Raw genomic sequence first — 17,373 nt, forward strand, 5'->3', positions numbered from 1 at the left:
CTGAGAAGCTGTTCCAAAGAGGCACAGAGCGATATTTGTGATTTTGGTGAAGGGAGAGTACACGTAATCCTGTAACTATTTTTTGCAGAAGTTTTCTATTAATGTCATGAAGGTTTCTTGGAGTCACAAGAAGCAGTCATCACCATGAAGGTCTGCGCTTTTCTAGATATGAGGAGATAGAATAATTGGGTTAAAAAAATAGGTTCCTGAAAACATCTAACCATCTGAAGACTTGTTCTGCCAGGTTTCCCTGCTCACAGCACACCTCACTTCTGCCTTCCACCCCGCGTTGCTTTCCAGGGGTGTTAGAAATCAGCAGCTGCAATAGCACATGATTTAATCCTTGAAGGTAGATGACAAGTGCCAATGGCACGTTCTAGTTTGTCCTTGGCAGTGCATGAGATCACATTTCACGTTCGCACTATTTGTCCAAATGAAGTTCTGGGGAGAGGTCGAGGGGAACAAGTAATGTTCTTGCTTGCACACACTTCATTAAAATACAATCTGACTCAAATGCTTTTCCTCCAAGTTCAGCTTTGGGGATAATGAGAAGAATGCCAGTCACAGTTCACAGTATCATCACCTGTTTGACAGAAACATCCAAACTGATCCCCAAAGACAATGCCTACAGGAAAATATCCACAATGTAGACAGGTACTACCCAAAGGAGACAAGAAATGAATCATCAGGCAATTCCTTGCAAGTGCTTGAGGATGACTAAAGAAAAACTGATTAGTGAGTCTTCCATTTGGGCCCACAATCACAAGTCTCATTTGATCTAAATATAGCAAATGGAAAGTTGAACTCAGTCTTCCTGAAAATCATCTTCAAAAAGTATTACACACAATTATAAATATATATGCACCCAACATAGGATCACCACAATATACAAGGCAAATGCTAACAAGAATGAAGGGGGAAAATAGCAATAACACCATAATAATGGGAGACTTTAATATCCCACTCACACCTATGGACAGATCAACTAAACAGAAAATTAACAAGGAAACACAAACTTTAAATGACACAGACCTAATTGATATCTATAGGACATTTCACCCCAAAACAAACAATTTCACCTTTTTCTCAAGTGCACATGGAACCGTGTCCAGAATAGATCACACCCTGGGCTATAAATCGAGCCTTGGTAAATTCAAAAAATTGAAATCATTCCAGTCATCTTTTCTGATCACAATGCAGTTAGATTAGATCTCAATTACAGGAAAAAAACTATTAAAAATTCCAACATATGGAGGCTAAATAACACGCTTCTGAATAACGAACAAATTATAGAAGAAATCAAAAAAGAAATCAAAATATGCATGGAAATGAATGAAAATGAAAACACAACAACCCAAAACCTATGGGACACTGTAAAAGCAGTGCTAAGGGGAAGGTTCATAGCAATACAGGCTTACCTCAAGAAACAAGAAAAAGGGCAAATAAATAACCTAACTCTACACCTAAAGCAATTATACAGAGTGAAGTAAGCCAGAAAGATAAAGAAATGTAATAGTACACATTACAGTATACTAACACATATATATGGAATTTAGAAAGATGGTAACGATAACCCTATATGCAAAACAGAAAAAGAGACACAGAAGTACAGAACAGACTTTTAAACTCTGTGGGAGAAGGTGAGGGTGGGATGTTTCGAAAGAACAGCATGTATATTATCTATGGTGAAACAGATCACCAGCCCAGGTGGGATGCATGAGTCAAGTGCTCGGGCCTGGTGCACTGGGAACACCCAGAGGAATGAGGTGGAGAGGGAGGTGGGATGGGGGACCGGGATGGGGAATATCTGTAACTCGATGGCTGATTCATATCAATGTATGACAAAACCCACTGAAAAAATATATATTTATATATAAAATAAAAATTTAAAAAAATTAGGGCAGAAATAAATGCAAAAGAATCAAAAGAGACTATAGCAAAAATCAACAAAGCTAAAAGTTGGTTTTTTGAAAAGGTTAATAAAATTGACAAGCCGTTAGCCAGACTCATCAAGAAATAAAGGGAGAAGAACCAAATCAACAAAATTAGAAATGAAAATGGAGAGATCACAACAGACAACTCTGAAATACAAAGGATCATAAGAGACTACTACCAGCAGCTCTATGCCAATAAAATGGACAATTTGGAAGAAATGGAGAAATTCTTAGAGAAGTATAACTTACCAAAACTAAACCAGGAAGAAACAGAAGATCTTAACAGACCCATCACAAGCATGGAAATCGACACTGTAATCAGAAATCTTCCAGCAAACAAAAGCCCAGGACCAGATGGCTTCTCAGCTGAATTCTACCAAAAATTTAGAGAAGAGCTAACACCTATCTTACTCAAACTCTTCCAGAAATTTGCAGAAAAAGGCAAACTTCCAAACTCATTCTATGAGGCCACCATCACCCTAATTCCAAAACCAGACAAGGATGCCACAAAAAAAGAAAACTACAGGCCAAGATCACTGATTTTTGCATAGATGCAAAAATGCTTAACAAAATTCTAGCAAACAGAATCCAACAACATATTAAAAAGATCATACATCATGACCAGGTGGGCTTTATCCAGGAATGCAAGGATTCTTTAATATCCACAAATCAATCAATGTAATACACCACATTAACAAATTGAAAGATAAAAATCATATGATTATCTCAATAGATGCAGAAAAAGCCTTTGACAAAATTCAACATCCATTTATGATCAAAACTCTCCAGAAAGCAGACATAGAAGGAACATACCTCAACATAATAAAAGCTATATATGACAAACCCACAGCAAACGTCATCCTCAAAGGTGCAAAATTGAAAGCATTTCCCTTAAAGTCAGGAACAAGACAAGGGTGTCCACTCTCACCACTACTATTCAACATAGTTTTGGAAGTGTTGGCCATGGCAATCAGAGCAGAAAAAGAAATAAAAGAAATCCAGATAGGAAAAGAAGAACTAAAACTCTCACTGTTTGCAGATGACATGATCCTCTACATAGAAAACCCTAAAGACTCTTACCAGAAAATTACTACAGCTAATCAATGAATATAGTAATGTTGCAGGATATAAAATTAACACACAGAAATCCCTTGCATTCCTATATGCTAACAATGAGAAAACAGAAAGAGAAATTAAAGAAACAATACCATTCACCATTGCAACAAAAAGAATAAAATACTTAGGAGTATATCTATCTAAAGAAACGAAAGACCTATACATAGAAAGCTATAAAACACTGATGAAAGAAATCAAAGAGGACACAGATAGATGGAGAAATACACCGTGTTCATGGATTGGAAGACTCAATATTGTGAAAATGGCTATACTACTCAAAGTAATCTATAGATTCAATGCAATCCCTACCAAGCTACCAATGGTATTTTTTTAAACAGAACTAGAAAAAATAATTTCACAATTTGTATGGAAATACAAAAAAACCTCGAATAGGCAAAGTAATCTTGAGAAAGAAGTATGGAACTAGAGGAATCAACCTATCTGACTTCAGGCTCTACTACAAAGCCACAGTCATCAAGACAGTACGGTACTGGCACAAAGACAGAAACATAGATCAATGGAACAGAATTGAAAGCCCAGAGATAAATTCACTTACCTATGGACATCTTATCTTTGACAAAGGAGGCAAGGATATACAATGGAAAAAAAGACAACCTCTTTAACAAGTGGTCCTGGGAAAACTGGTCAACCACTTGTAAAAGAATGAAACTAGAACACTTTCTAACACCATACACAAAAATAAACTCAAAATGGATTAAAGATCTAAATGTAAGACCAGAAACTATAAAACTCCTAGAGAAGAACATACACAAAACACTCTCCGACATAAATCACAGCAGGATCCTCTATGACCCACCTCCCAGAATATTGGAAATAAAGGCAAAAATAAACAAATGGGACCTAATTAAACATAAAAGCTTTTGCACAACAAAGGAAATGGTAAGCAAGGTGAAAAGGCAGCCCTCAGAATGGGAGAAAATAATAGCAAACGAAGCAACAGACAAAGGATTAATCTCAAAAATATACAAGCAGCTCCTGCAGCTCAATTCCAGAAAAATAAATGACCCAATCAAAAAATGGGCCAAAGGACTAAACAGACATTTCTCCAAAGAAGACATACAGATGGCTAACAAACACATGAAAAGATGCTCAGCATCACTCATTATCAGAGATATGCAAATCAAAACCACAATGAGGTACCATTACACACCAGTCAGGATGGCTGCTATCCAAAAGTCTACAAGTAATAACTGCTGGAGAGGGTGTGGAGAAAAGGGAACCCTCTTACACTGTTGGTGGGAATGCAAACTAGTACAGCCACTATGGAGAACAGTGTGGAGATTCCTTAAAAAACTGGAAATAGAACTGCCATATGACCCAGCAATCCCACTCCTGGGAATACACAGTGAGGAAACCAGATCTGAAAGAGACACGTGCACCCCAATGTTCATCCCAGTACTGTTTATAATAGCCAGGACATGAAAGCAACCTAGATGCCCATCAGCAGACGAGTGAATAAGGAAACTATGGTACATATACACAATGAAATATTAGTCAACCATTAAAAAGAATTCATTTGAATCAGTTCTAATGAGATGGATGAAACTGGAGCCCATTATACAGAGTGAAGTAAGCCAGAAAGATAAACACCAATACAGTATACTAACGCATATATATGGAATTTAAAAAGATGGTAACGATAACTCAATATGCAAAACAGAAAAAGAGACACAGATGTACAGAACAGACTTTGGGACTCAGTGGGAGAAGGCGAGGGTGGGATGTTCTGAGAGAATAGCATTGTCTTCCCTGGTGGCTCAGCTGGTAAAGAATCCGCCTGCAATGCAGGAGAATAGCATTGAAACAACTATACTATCAAGGGTGAAACAGACCACCAGCCCAGGTTGGATGCATGAGACAAGTGCTCAGGGCTGGTGCACTGTGAAGACCCAGAGGGATGGGATGGGGAGGGAGGCATTAGCGGGGATCGGGAAAGGGAACACATGTAAATTCATGGCTAATTTATGTCAATGTATGGCAAAAGCCACTACAGTATTGTAAAGTAATTAACCTCAAACTAATAAAAATAAATGAAAAAAATTAAAAAAAAAAAATCACACACATGCTGTGGGCAAGGACCAAAAAAGACTAAAACAAAATTTTTGTATCAATGAAGAGTTAACAGTTAAAACTAATTGCATCTTATATGAAACACTATATAAAATATGTGACAGATTATTACACTTAGTCTATTAATTACCACTAACAGTCACTTAATTAGTTTTCCTGTTATCCTGCTGATGAGGTAGTATTTATGTTGCAGGAAGGTAAATAATACAGGGTAAGATAGCAATTCAAGTAAACATCTGCTTTTCATCCTTTTGTGTTTAAGTGGCAACACACATGTGTACTCTTACTTAATATAAATTGTACAAGTATGTGTATATATATACACGCATATATTGTTCAGTTGCTAAGTTGTATCCGAGTCTTTGGGACACCATGAACTGCAGTAAGCCAGGCTTCCCTTTCCTTCACCATCTCCCGGAGCTTGCTCAAACTCATGTCCATTGAGTCAGCGATGCCAGGCAACCATCTCATCCTCTGTCACCCCCTTCTCCTGCCCTCAGTCTTCCCCAGCATCAGGGTCTTTTTCAATGAATTGTTTTCTTCACGGCAGGTAGCCAAACAATTAAAGCTTCAGCACCAGTCCTTCCAATGAATACTCAGGGTTGATTTCCTTTAGGATTGACTGAATTAATCTCCTTGCTGTCCAAGAGACTCTCAAGAGTGTTCTCCAGCACCACAGTTCGAAATTCTTCGGTGCTCAACCCTCTTTATGGTCCAACTCTCACATCCATACAACTACTGGAAAGCCTTCCAGGATCAGATGGAGAGCCTGGTGTGATGAAGTAACCCCTGCCACTTAAATTCTCCTCTCAGAGCTAACCTGGGTCAGTTGCTTTCTTGGTTAAAGCTCCTGGGGCAGCCAACAAAGTAGAAGAGTCTATGTGACACTCAACACAGGTTTTCCCATTGTTTCCTTAGTTGTACATGTACCTGGTTGTATACAAGTTTCAATGTCTTGACAAATAGGCGAGGAGACATGATGTCAAATGATGGCAATAGCATCATCATCATTCAAAAAGATTTCAACTCCCAGGATGAAAACTGTCTTCAGAGAAAGTTGACAAGCTAGATAAGAAAAACAGATGCATTGCTATGTCCTCATATGCTTCACCTTAAAGTGAGAATTGTTTAATTCAAGTTGACTAGGGCCTTATTGAACACAGGACACGAAAACTTTTCCAGTCATCACATTTGGAATACATGGCACTCATTTTGCAAACTGCATCCAACTTACCATCACTCTCAGTGCTTGCACAATTAACATATTTTTATTTTCTTGAATAAGGAGTCAGTTTATTTTCATTTAACTTTTAGACATTCCCCTCTGTTTATACTTGAACATAACTTCACAAGCATCTCTCTTCTTACCATGTGTCTTCTGAACCTTTACTATGTTGAGTGAAAGCAACAGTCCTAATGAGAACTAGAAGTGAATAGTCACATCCGTGGAGGTTACTTTGTAAACTTTCTTATTTTTTTGGCTGTGACAGCCACGTGGCTTATGAGACCTTTATTCCCTGACTGGGGATTGAACCCAGACCCACGGCAGTGAAAGTACTGAATCCTAACCATTGAATGGCCAAGGAAGTCTCAAATCAAATTTTGCGGTTTTAGGTTTTCACTCAAGTATTCAGAGAAACTCTAAATTGCTTTAACATTATATATTTGTTCTAAATAAATGACTGTTGGAGAACTGAAGGGAATATGACAAGGGTCAAGAAACATGTAAATGTTGCATTAAAAGTAACACATAAATCCAATACATTTGAGACCCAAACTGATAAAGGTTAAAATAATAAATATTAATAGAATCTGCTTAAACTTAAAAGAAACTGTTGATTTATTTAAAACACAAACTTCACAATGACTAGTAAGAGGAAAAAAACCTAAAATCTAATAATACTAAATACTTCAAACCAAAACTAGGACAACACAGAGGCAGGCCAAAACAGAGCAAGAAAGTATAATGAAGGAAATAATTAGAGGTAGCAATTTAATGTAAACCAGATCTTTGTCATTAATATAATATTGATATCCTTGAGAAATTTAAAAAAACACATTAAATTTGAGAAAGTAGGTCAATATATATAAGAAGCGAGTTGAATTTATAGTTAAATATAAAAACACTTGAACTAAATTTCAAATAGTATAAAACAATGAGTAAAAACAAAGCGTTATATAGCAGTGTGAACACAAATATGGTAGCACTGAAATTTTACCTAAATGCTGTGCTTGCGAGCTAAGTTGCTTCAGTTCTGTCTGTACTTTGTGACTCTATGAACCATACATAGGCTGCCAGGCTCTTCTGTCAGTGGGATTCTCCAGGCAAGAATACTGAAGTGGGTTGCCATGCCCTCCTCAGGGGATCTTCCTGACCCAGGGATCAAACTGGTGTCTTCTCTGTCTCCTGCATTGGCAGGCAGGTTCTCTACCATTAGTGCCACCTGGGAAGCCCAGTATGATGCTATTAGTCTGTAAAAGCCCATATAGAAAAGTAATAAAGAGAAAATTTCAAAATATGATTTAGAAGAGGAAATTAGTGATCAACACACTTGAGCCCTTAACCTAGATTAGGAAATATAATTGTTACAAATATTTATGAAAATTATCATACATTAGACTTACACAGAAAATATCCATAATTCTTTTAGGGCAAAAATATTTTTATAAGTTGTGTGCTCAGATCACAATGCCTGCAATCAAAGTAATTTAAATAATAATTTAAAATAATTCAAAGTATCATTTAGAGATCTAGCATCATCCTGATAAATTATGACAAGTTAAAATTAAAACATAAAATGAGGAATTTAGTCAGAAATGGAAATGAAATCACTATTCTTCAAATGTGCAGGAAAAAAGTTGCACACTGAGATGAATTCATATCCTTGAAACATGAATTGGAAATAGATTGGGCTCATTTATTAAAGTTAACAAGAATATTCATATAATATTAATAGAACTAGTATAAGAAAATACCTGTCAAATGCCCACTTCTGAATCACCATGATTTGACTGTCATTCTCGAGAATAAAATTAGATTTTATAAACACAGTGGCTAATTTTAGCTCATAACTCAAATAATCATCATCCAAGTGCTTCTCCTCAGAGCAATCACCATGAATGCAGCAGACGTGCTTATCACACAGCATATTAAAAGGACTATAACAGAGAATATTTTAAAATATATATACTAAAAAGGTTAAGATTTCATAAAATTCATCATCTTGCTGTTTCACGAAGGATCTTCCTAAGTAAAACAATAGTTTCTTCAAACTTCAAGCAAATTATACATAAAAACATGGCAATTACTAGGACACTGAGGTGCCAGTGCTTTGATCAACACTAAGGCACCAGCACTCTTACCCATATTGTATTTGCACCACCAGTAGTTTTTAATGCGGTGAAAATGACAAATAAGGTCTGGCTATCATTACAGTAACCATTTTACATCACGAATTCCTGTAGAGTGTCCTGGGGATCTGCAGGGGCCCACAGGCTGCACTTTGAGAACTGCTGGTTTCATAAATTTCCCTGCACCTGCTCTGGCCAAAGTTGCTCTGTAGCTTTAAAATCTTGAGTAATTTCCTTGGTTCTTAAGATAAAATCTAACATCATTCAAAAGTCTATCACTGGGCCCTTTTCTGTATCTCCAGGGTCATTCCCTGCCATACTCTCCATGTATCAATACAGTCTACAGACTCTGGTCTTGTTCACTTCTTTAAAGGACCCTCTGTACACTGTGCTTTGTTTTCTATTTTTACGTTATGGTTTTTTTTCTGGGAAAGTCTGCTCTTCACAAGATACTTAACAGATTGCTACTCACTCTTCAAGTCTCATACTTCAGCTTACTTCCCTGGGGAGACTGAACATGGTCTGAATGAGCATCCCAGGAAAGTCACTGTCATCAGCCCCTTTTACTTCTCCTGTGGAGCCCAGGACCCAAATATAAATACCTAATTATCTTATAACAACTTCTTTCATGGCAATGTTCTCACTCCAGTGTGAGCTCTGTAAGGTCAGGGCCTCTGCCTCTCATACTCAAGACTCCCTCCGCAAGGCCAACAAGTAAGGAATTAACTGCACAACATTCTTCTCCACGTATTTTGCATCATTAGGACTTTAGGAAAGGTTTCAAAAGAAACAGGAAGAAACATGTCTTCAAATAAATTTCATGAGTCAAAAAAGGTAGATTTTTTATTAAAGAAAACTATATATTCTTACATGATAAATAGAACATATACCTACAAGTACCATAAAAATTAACTAATATAAATAAATGAATTACATTCACACAAAAGCCACAGGGTATCAGATACAGTTCCTCTAATTCTAAAAGCAGTTGGATATCAATATTTCCAATATTAGTGCCGATACCAAATGTCACTCAAACTAATTTATAGCAAAGGCAGAAATCACAGCTCTGGAAATGACTGAACAATGAAGAGTCTGAGCTTGGACACGAGTTACTGAGAATCAGCTTCCTTCATACTTCCTGAGCTTTCTTAGGAGCTTGTTAACACAGAGAAATTGGCTCGTGTTTTCCACTCTGACGATTTCCCAGGTGGAGTAGCAGGATTCCTTCTCTTGCAGGTAGACATGGATGCCCTGGAAGTACCTCTTCACAGCCAGCGTGCGGCCCGTCCTTCCCAGGACAGAGTCTTCCTCTCCCATCACGTGCCCCAGGCAGGCTCCCAGGTCGTCCAGCTGCTGAAGGAGTCCAGTGCGGAGCTGCTCCAGGATGGTGGTGTCCCAGGCAGCAGAGGAGAGCTCTGTGTGGAAGAGGTTGAAGCATTGCTGGAGCATCTCGTGGAGCACAGAGAAGGCCTGGGCCTCCTGGAGCTGGCCGCCACTCACCTGCTCCTGAGGGAAGCTGAAGTCTATCCTGTACCCCAGGCAGGAAAGAGAGAGATTGTGCTTATTTGATCTACATGTGTGAAGGTCTCCTGCTTTTTTCTAAATAAGGCTCTGAGGCAGGTCACGGACTCAGATGCAGAGATGGGGTTAGAGATGAGTATCGTCAGTGTCATCGTTGAGGAAATGAAGAAACATTGGTCAGTTCCACAAGGAAGCGTTCCGGTTGAGATGAGCGATTGCGAACTTGGTTTCACCTCCATTTCATCGAAGGATCGCCTCTTAAATATTAAATCACCAAACGTTCATCCTAAATTTTCCCAGATCTGTGTACTGCCTGATTGGGGGCTTCCCTGTCACTTCAAGAGCCTGGAAAGCTATCATGAGTTTCCACTCTTCTGTATCCTTACAGTTAAAGAAAGATGTATTCATTGAAAACGTAGATGTTCTAATTCAACGGAATGCTTATCATCTCAGTAACTTTGAACTAATGATATATTAATAGATATTGGACCTTTCTTCCTGATGCTAAGATCAACTTTTAAGGAAACTTTCTTAGATTTCCTTTTTAAATCTTCTTTTGCCTGCCTCTTCATATTCCTCTTGAAAGAGCCCATCGGATGCGAAAAATTCCCGAGCTTTACATGTGTGGACCTACCTTATTCTCTGCGGCAGAACTTTTAAGTTGTCAAAGTTGGTTTTATGTACTCTCCATAATTGAGAAAATTACTAAATATTTATTAAGTACCAAAAATTTGCTGAGTTTGTTACAGAGTCCAAGTTGTTCTGCTTGCTGCAACGTAAATCAATGAATCCAAGACGAGGTATGGGGATCTGGACGGGACTTTATTCCGGACTGGCTGACTGAGAAGATGGAAGGCTAATGCCTCAAAATAACCATTTTGTCCGGCCCTGAATGTCAGGTTCTTTAATGAATCAGAGATGGGGGACGTAAGGAAGCAAAGAAAAGGACCTTTTAATTCCTGTAAATATCTCCCAGAATGTTTAGTAAGCCTCAGGTAGGGGCATGTGTTAATTGAACTTCCTTACAATCATTTCATGGGTGTGTGAAATGGAATATCTCATGTCATGTCAGCAAACAAAGATGTCACACCTATCTGTGATTCTGCCCTTCCCAAATGTGAATCTCTGGGCTGCCTGGTAAGTAGCCAAGTAGGGCGCCTGTGCCATTGCCACACACAGAGTCATAGTCCTTCACAGGTGAGGGGTGGCCGGTTATCTCCCTGAGGCAGACCATTTTGGCTGTTTCAGTTCAATTCGGTTCAGTTCAGTCACTCAATCATGTCTGACTCTGCGAACCCATGGACCGTAGCATGCCAGGCCTCCCTGTCCATCATTAACTCCCGGAGTTTACCCAAACTCCTGTCCTTTGAGTCAGTGATGCCTTCCAACCATCTCATCTTCTGTCATCCCCTTCTTCTACTGCCCTCAATCTTTCCCAGCATTAGGGTCTTTTCAAATGAGTCAGCTCTTCGCATCAGGTGGCCAAAGTATTGGAGTTTCAGCTTCAACATCAGTCCATCCAATGAACACTTAGGACTGATCTCCTTTTACATGGATTGGTTGGATCTCCTTGCAGTCCAAGGGACACTCAAGAGTCTTCTCCAATAACACAAAGAGTTAAAGTCATAGAAGCAGATCCAGTGTAAATTCAAAATTAACCCTTCCTGGGTACAAGCTCAGACTATACCAGGTGATTCATTTCACTTCAGTTCAGTTCAGTCGCTCAGTCATGTCCGATTCTTTGCAACCCCATGGACTGCAGCACCCCAGGCCTCCCTGTCTATCACTTACTCCAGGAGTTTATTCAGACTTATGTCCATTGAGTCAGGGATGCCATCCAGCCATCTCATCCTCTGTCACCCCCCTTTCCTCCCACTTTCAATCTTTCCCAGCATCAGGGTCTTTTCCAATGAGCCAGTTCTTTGCATCAGGGGGCCAAAGTATTGGAGTTTCAGCTTAGGCACCAGTCCTTTCAATGAATAATCAGGACTGGTTTCCTTTAGGAAGGACTGGTTGGATCTCCTTGCTGTCCAAGGGACTCTAAGAGGCTTCTCCAATCCCACAGTTCAAAAGCATCAATTCTTTGGCACTCTGCTTTCTTTAGAGTCCAACTCTCACATCTACACATGACTACTAGAGAAACCATTGCTTTGACTAGACAGACCTTTGTTGGCAAAGTGTCTTTGCTTTTAATATGCTGTCTAGGTTGGTCATAACTTTCCTTCCAAGGAGCAAGTGTCTTTTAATTTCATGGCTGCAGTCCCATCTGCACTGATTTTGGAGCCCCCCAAAATAAAGTCTGTCACTATTTCTCCATCTATTCGCCATGAAGTGATGGGACCAAATGCCATGATCTTAGTTTTCTGAATGTTGAGTTTTATGCCAACGTTTTCACTCTCCTCTTTCAGATGATCAATCCTCCAAAATTCACTCTCAAGAGAATGAAGTGTAACCACCGCTCCCTCCAAGGGTTCAGGTGTTTACAATGTGTCTTTGCTGTTTTTCGGCAGTGTAACGTGAGTCAGATAAAAAGAGAGCGAGTTGGGCAGTCAGGCAGGAAAAGGGAAATTTACTAGAGGGAAAGTAGAGGCTGACTGGCCCTTTTGGAGAACCAGCTTCCTCCCTTTCTGGCAGGATCCTACTTATACCCCAGCAATGAAAAATTTTCTGAAGGGATGGTTAAATTTTCACCTGTAGTGGAGTTCTGTGGTCATATAGCTGGAGGTCTAGAATCTGGTGGTCTTGTAGCTTTGAGGAGATAGGCACCAGTGAGAAAACAGAATGCCATTTGGGCAATTTGGTCAGTATCACAGATCACTGTGATGTTATTGTCTGTTTGCAAGGTTGACATAATGAGCCATCTCATCAATGAGACCCATGTGGACCCTATCAGGCAGCCTCTCTGTATTAGTCCAGGTAATTGTCCTTGCTATGTCTAACCAACCAGCTTTTCTTTGCCACTTTTATATAATATTCATATTGTTACCTCTTCTTTGTCATTTGTATTTCACTTTGTAAAAGCTGTCCTAATGCTTCTGTAGTCTTTTCAATTTCACTTTTGAGGTTTGTTGCAAAAATAAAGAAAGAGAAAATGTAAGTGAAAAGAAGAGGAAATGTATTTCTTCTGTGATTTTTCAAGATATCAAAACTTTCCACTCTCATTGAACATTCCTAGAAAGTAAAAGTAAGCAGTGAATGAAAAAGCAATGCACAAAGGTACAAGGAAAGTAAACAATGTAATTGAAAATAACTATAGTGACATCTTCTCTGTTTAAATGACAAAATATCCCCTAACTACACAAATGGGGATGAAGAGCTCCACAGAGTGACAGATTTCAGACCACCCCATGTGAGACTGCTTAGCTGCAGACAGAGCCAGAGGAGGGTAGCAGGCTCTTAGGCAGAGTGTTACCTAAAAAGCTAGTTGTCAGCTTTGCTAAATCCCAGTATCTATTTATTTATTTTAATTTGTCGGTTTACATTTCTCACTCTTCATGGATGTTATCTGATTCTGAGGATATGGCCCTATTAACTCACCATGAAAGAGACTGAGTTACAGATTGGACAATCATTTTATTCATATGTAAGAGGTCAGCTCGTACCTGGAAGCTACTAGGTAGAAGTGATTTGGACAGGACGTCATGTTCACATAAGAGATGAGATTAGATGTAATAATGTTGACCAGTGAGTTGAGAATTAAAGGAAGGGAAGCAGATCATCTCAGGGAAATTCGACCCAGTTCCCATAGTTGGACGTGGGAATTTTCCCCCTCGTGGGAACGGCTAACAGATACTGAGTGCTTATATATTTTGTTCAGGCATGGTCAGAAGCACGATACATCATTCAAGCTTCACAACAATCCAGTGAAACAAATATGATTATCATTTCCACACAAGAGGAAAACCAGGGTGCTGAAGGTCACATAGCCAGTGAAGGATGGATCTGGGACATCAACCTAGGCAATCTTGCCCCCGTGTCCACTGTCTCAAGCACTGGACTGAGCTGTCTGCTCTGACAAAGTGCTTCCTATCTTAGAGGAACTTAGTTAGTTCTTCCTCTCCAATTCCTATTCTTCTTTGTCACAAAGTGTCATTTGTTCATTCCAGGAACATTACAATAATTAGACTACAATTGAAGAGGACACAGTTCCCATTGCACTTGCTAACTTCCAGTCCTATATTTCAAGTGGTGTTTTGTTGAGATCTACAGAGAAGCCTGGCAGACTATGGTCCATAGCTTCACAAAGAGTTGGACACAGCAGAAGCAACTGGGCAACAGCTGAACTTTGAGAGTCCCTGTTTCCATCTGAGGAAATATTTTGAGAAATTATCCAGAAAGTTAAAAAAATCCATTTAAATTTACTCTTACTATCTTTGTTTTCAGAAGATTATCATTTTCGGAAAGAGATTTCAAATACTGGGGCTTCCCAGGTAGCTCAGATGGTAAAGTGTCTGCCTGTAATGTGGGAGACCTGGGTTCGATCCCTGGGTTGGGAAGATCCCCTGGAGAAGGAAATGGCAACCCACTCTAGTACTCTTGCCTGGAAAATTCCATGGACAGAGGAGCCTTGTAGGCTACAGTTCATGGGGTCGCAAAGACTCAGAAGACAGACACTTTCCTGGATACTCCACATGTGCCATTACTGCATTTAGGGTGCTTACAATCTATCAGGGCAGTCAAATGTTACATAATTAGATGAATTACTTAATTACAAGGTACATAGGGTAGCTAAAGGAGACTGCTTAAGGTTAATGAGGAATAACGAGGAGGCTGAATAGTACGGTGGTCAAGTACCACTTGTGCAGGTAATCCTGACAGTTACCAAGTAATCTCTCTGAGTTTTTAGTTTCCTTATTTGCAAACATATCAATAATTATAGTAATGATCTCATAGGGAAGCTGTGAAGGTTAATGTAATGTTTATTAAAAACACTTTGCTGAGAGGATGCATGTGAAATTTTCTGTCATTAATATTATCAAAAATTATCTGAACCTTACAGAATTGGTAAAGACATGTCATTACAAGTGTTGAATGTAATTGCAACCTCAGTATCCCTGAGTGTATGATAGGTTATCAGTTCCCAGTGAAATATTTAAGGGGATGAGATTATGTGGACTATCACACAATGACTGAGGCAAAGTTTCCTGTGCAATATTGTAGTGGTAGAGGAGAAAGAGAAATAAACAAAGGCAAAATTGAATTTTTTAGGACTACCAGCACCTAAAAAAAGTGTCTTGCGGATTATAGTTGCAACATAATTCACTTTTAACAAATAATATCAGTGATATTGTTCCCTATAATGTCTCCTGTGAGCTTAAGGCCTACTCAGTGATATCATAAAGGTACATACACAACTGAAATTTTTTTTAAGGGAGAAAAGGGTAAATAAGAAAAAACTGAGAAAAATCAAAAGCTTCTTTTATAAGCTCTTTTTATGCTGAATATCTCTTAGTTTACCTGGAAAAGCCACCATATGTATATTGTATGAATATTTCTGCCTTCTCTGAATTTCACCAGACTCTTCCAGAAACAACTAAGGAGGTGTGAGAAGCAGGCTATAAGCTGTGGAGCTATCAACCACAGCGGCAAACATGATGTGATGTCCCCACCCCAGGCACTCATGGCAAAAATGAGCATTTATAATTCATTTCATTACAAAGAGTAGATAAATAAAGGAAAGGGGGAAATGTGGAAAAACCCAGAAAAGGCAAGTTTCTCTTCTCACTCTTTAAGAGCCGCCCATCACCCCAAGTCCTCAGAACTTGCCTAGACCTCCCTCCAGGCAGCCCTGCAGAGCCCCCAGAGTCCCCGTGGCCCTCCCGTCTCTCTGCTGCTAGCCCTGGGGATGCTCTGCTCCAGCCCCGCGTGCTCTCTGGGCTGCGAGCTGCCTGCGAGCCGCGGCAATCTGGAAAGCTTCACACGCTGGAGTCAGGTGGAGAGAGTGTCCACCGTGTCCTGTCTGAGGGATACGACTGACCAGATCTCCTCAGATCCTGGAGGACGGGCCAGGCTGAGAAGACAGAAATCACAGCTGCTGTGCACGGGTTGCTCCAGCTGACCTTCCAGCTCTTCAGCACCTCGGGCTGCTCTGCAGGTCGGGACGAGGGCCTCCTGGACAGATTCCTCGCGGGACTTGATCAGCAGCTGGCGGAGCTGGACACGTGTCTGAGGGAGGGAAGGACGACGGAACACTCACCTCTAGGGAGTGAGAACACCAGATTGGCTGTGAAGAGTTACTTCCAGCGAATCAGTGTGTATCTCAAAAAGAAAGAATACAGCCTCTGTGCCTGGGAGGTTGTCAGCATGGAAATCAGAAGGAGCTTGGTCTTGGCCAACAAGCTCATCGGAAAACTCAGGAAATAAAGAAGATATTGAATCTGAAAACCGTTGATCTGGTGAAGTAAATGGCTATTTTCTAAGACTCAAAGTGCAATATATTTTTTTTTTTTAATATTATTTTATTATTTGGAGGCCAATCACTTCACAACATTTCAGTGGGTTTTGTCATACATTGACATGAATCAGCCATATAGTTACACGTATTCCCCATCCCGATCACCCCTCCCACCTCCCTCTCCACCCGACTCCTCAGGGTCCTCCCAGTGCACCAGGCCCGAGCACTTGACTCCTGCATCCCACCTGGGCTGGTGGTCTGTTTCACCATAGTTAATATACATGCTGTTCTTTCAAAACATCCCACCCTCACGTTCTCCCCCAGAGTTCAAAAGTCTGTTCTGTACTTCTGTGTCTCTTTTTCTGTTTTGCATATAGGGTTATCGCTACCATCTATCTAAATTCCATATATATGTGTTAGTATACTGTAATGTTCTTTATCTTTCTGGCTTACTTCACTCTGTATAATGGGCTCCAGTTTCATCCATGTCATTAGAACTGATTCAAATGAATTCTTTTTAAGGGCTGAGTAATATTCCATGGTGTATATGTACCACAGCTTCCTTATCCATTCATCTGCTGATGGGCATCTAGGTTGCTTCCATGTCCTGGCTATTATAAACAGTGCTGCGATGAACATTGGGGTGCACGTGTCTCTTTCAGATCTGGATTCCTCAGTGTGTATGCCCAGAAGTGGTATTGCTGGGTCATACAGCAGTTCTATTTCCAGTTTTTTAAGAAATCTCCACACTGTTCTCCATAGTGGCTGTACTAGTTTGCATTCCCACCAACAGTGTAAGAGGGTTCCCTTTTCTCCACACCCTCTCCAGCAGTTATTGCTTGTAGACTTTTGGATAGCAGCCATCCTGACTGGCGTGTAATGGTACCTCATTGTGGTTTTGATTTGCATATCTCTGATAATGAGTGATGTGGAGCATCTTTTCATGTGTTTGTTAGCCATCTG

At 39.8% G+C, this 17,373-nt stretch overlaps 1 pseudogene; it reads left to right on the plus strand.

The window, feature by feature from the left end:
• The first annotated feature begins 10,136 nt into the window (after positions 1–10,136).
• Positions 10,137–16,379, plus strand: LOC136148330 (interferon alpha-3-like; annotated as a pseudogene).
• Positions 16,380–17,373: the final 994 nt, after the last annotated feature.

Source organism: Muntiacus reevesi, chromosome 17 (genome assembly GCF_963930625.1).
Source record: "Muntiacus reevesi chromosome 17, mMunRee1.1, whole genome shotgun sequence".
Taxonomy (NCBI): domain Eukaryota; kingdom Metazoa; phylum Chordata; class Mammalia; order Artiodactyla; family Cervidae; genus Muntiacus; species Muntiacus reevesi.